Here is a 3442-nt window from a genome sequence, read left to right as displayed (position 1 = left end):
CAAATAACCACTAGGAAGGCAGTATGCAATGTGTTAATTATTGGAACTGTCCTACCAATTTGATTTGAAACTGTCTCATTGCTATTTGTTTCTCAATAAAATTATGGAAAAAAATAAAAATTTCTAGTTACCAAAAAAAAAAAAAGGCTTCTTTTACATAGATCCCTTCAAAGCCTTGGTTATAATGAAATTGTGTGTGTGTGTGTGTGTGTGTGTGTGTGTGTGTTTTCATTTATGTATTTGGTACTGGGTCTCACTACACAGCTCAGACTCCTCATGATCCTCCCATTTTTAGCCTCCCCAGTGCTGTGATGACAGGCCTGCACCACCACGCCTGGACTCGGTGGCGGGCTCAGCGCACCCAGGGTGAGGCCAGCAAGACATGCTGTAAGGGGGATTGAACCCTGGTCCCCAGTCCCTGTGCTTGCCTAAGCAGGGTTTTAGTCCACTGAGCTATGTCGCCAGCTCTAAAAAATTTTGTTTTGTTTTGTTTTGTTTTGTTTTGTTTTTTTGAGACAAGGTCTCACATTGTAGTACAGGCTGGCCTTGAGCTCACTATGTGTCCCAGACTGGCCTCAAAAGTTGTGGCAATCCTCCTATGTCACCCCCCAGGGTACCGGGATTACAGGTGCCCCTCACTACCCCTGCTTTTGAAATTGTCCATTCTGTAAGAAAATTAAAATAACCCAAAATTTTTTAACTCATGTGAAAGAAACTAGATAGAAGTGCTGCCAAATTTGACAACAGTCCCGAAAATATGTAAGACATTATTGAGAAGCTGAAAATTTTCTAAAATATCAATAATAAAAAACAAACTTCTGGGCCAGAGAGATTGCTCAACAGGCTAAAGCACCTGCTTAGGCAAGCATAGGCAAGCACAGGGACTGTGGTTCGATCGCCCACTCCCACCCTCTTCCCACTCAGGGTGAGCTCAGCTGGCCAAAAAAAAACAAAAAAAGTCTATCAACCATATCATTAAGGGGCCGGCCAAATAGCTCAGCGGGCCGGGGTTCAGTTCCCAGGCCTGCTGTGCTGGCCCCAACCCTGGGGCGCACTGAGACAGCAATTGAGACTGGGCGTGGTGGTGTACACCTCTAACTCCAGCTCTTGGGAGGCTGTAAACAGGCAGATCACTATGAATCCGATCTAGTAGTGAGATCCTGAACACCTTGTAGACCCTTCCCTAAAATACAAACAAACACAAAAATACCATTAAGAAAGACTTGACTCGGTTTTCTGTTTTGTCTATAGAAAATGTTCTCTCCTCCTGTTTGTTTGAATGAGGAGAGGTTTAATTTGGCTCATGTCAAAAATGACCTTATCTCATGCTTTAGTGATAAAATAGAAACCATAAAACATTTCAAATTGTTACAGGATCCTCATTTTCCCACCACTAAATTTGTCATCCTACCAGTAGTGTCTGAATTCATCCTTTTCCTGTCTTTTCCTGTTAAATGAAGGGATCAGGGCAAGACAAGATGCCCCAGATCCCAATACACACCCCTCCTTCCCTGTGCATTATTCTCTCCCCCTCTCCATCCCTCTTTCTTCTTCTTTTTTTTTTTTCAGAACCGGGGATTGAACTCAAGACCCTGTACTTGCCAGGTAAGCACTTATTCTACTGAGCCATCTGCCCAGCCCCCATCCCTCTTTCTTCTACCCCCAACCCTCCTATTTCTCCTTTCTCTTCCCTTCCCTCCAACCTGCATCCCGTCTCTTCTTGCACTCTCACATCAGTCCAAGCAACATATTCCAGTACCTCCCATTCTTAAAAATTTCCTTTGATCCTCCCCCCACCATCACCCTGTCTTCTGGGCTCTGTTCCCCTTGACAATAAGTGTCTCAAGGAAATTGTGTACATACCTAGCCCCACTTTATTGGGCTGAAAGAAGGTATTCTGTTCCTTCTGAACTCATTGAATGTCCACCAGCACTCTAACCAATTTTTTGTTTAAAATCAATGTTAGTCTTTCATGATACACATTATAAATTTTAAAATATAAATTACATAGTTGTAATATTTATTTGTATTTACTATTTAATAAAATAAAATGTTTACCCTAATACCCAGCTTCAAAACAAGATCATTTATAGCTAGACCTTGTCTCAAAAAACTAGAAAAAGAAAAGATCATTTACTAATTACAAAACCCCTGTGAAACTTTCCCCAAACATATCTCTTTCCCCTCCCTTAAAGGTACCACTCTCCTAATTTTTTACTTTTAAATTGTATTTCTACACGATTTCCAGCATATGACTGCATCCACTTATTGTTTAATTTGGCATTTGTTTTGGTTTTATAGAAACATATGATTCCTGGACTGGGGAGATAGTTCATTGGCATAAGTGCCTGCCATGGCCCTGAGTTCCATGCCTGGTACTGAAAAAAAAAAAGATTCCAGTCACTCTTTTTTTTAACTTTAGGGAAGGGTCTACAGGGTATTCAGGGTCTCCCTAGTAGATTGGACTTGCAGTGAACCGCCTGTTTACAGCCTCCCAAGAGTTGGAATTACAGGCGCGCATCACCACACCCAGTCTCAATTGCAGTCTCAGTGTGCCCCAGGATCAAACCCTGGACCCTGCACCTGCTTGCAGGCACTTTAATCCATTGAGCTATTTGGCTGGCCCTCCCATGACTCTTTTTTTTCCTGTTTTAACACTATTTTGTATTCTCTTTATTTTTTTTAATAAATTTGTTTTCCAGTGACTCTTTTGAATCAGCAATAGGTTTTCTTTTTTCTTTAATCATTTATTTATGTATTTATTTAGGTCCAGGGTCTCACTACACAGCTAGTGATCCTCCTGTTTCAGCCTCCCCAGTGCTGGAATTACAGAAGTATGCCTCTGTGCCCGGTTTCCAGGGTTTCACAGCATGTGGTACCATGAATAAAACCCATGTCTTTGCACTTCCCAGGCAGGCACTTAGACTGCTGAGCTATCTCCCCATCCCAGCAATAGGGTTTCCGAGTCTTGTCAATTTTTTCCCCCATACCAGAGACTAAACTCAGAATCCTGTGCTTGCTAGACGTATGCTCATTTTGCTGAGCTATGTCTCCAGCCCTGACTTTTATCAATGTTGATACCATAGCTACTATTGTTTTACAGGCATGCACCACCATGTCTGGCTTAGATAGGGTCTTGATAAATATTTCAGGCTGGGCTTTAATTTTAAATCTTCCTGCCTCTGCAAGTGCTAAGTTTACAGATATGAATTCACTTTTTAAAAATTGCTTTTAATACTCTATTGCATAAATATTGGAATATATTCAGCTTATCCTTCTGTTTCCAGTTTCTAGCTATTATAAAAAGGTTTTTGTTACACACCTATAATATTCAGCAACGGAACTTAAAAAAAATTGGGGTATAACTATGAATGTCCATTTTGTATCTGTGTATTCAAAGTGGTTAGGATAGATATATAGTTGCATTCTCTTAATGAATAGA

Source organism: Octodon degus, unplaced genomic scaffold (assembly GCF_000260255.1).
Source record: "Octodon degus isolate 3935 unplaced genomic scaffold, OctDeg1.0 scaffold00314, whole genome shotgun sequence".
Lineage (NCBI taxonomy): Eukaryota > Metazoa > Chordata > Mammalia > Rodentia > Octodontidae > Octodon > Octodon degus.
This window is presented reverse-complemented; position numbering follows the sequence as displayed.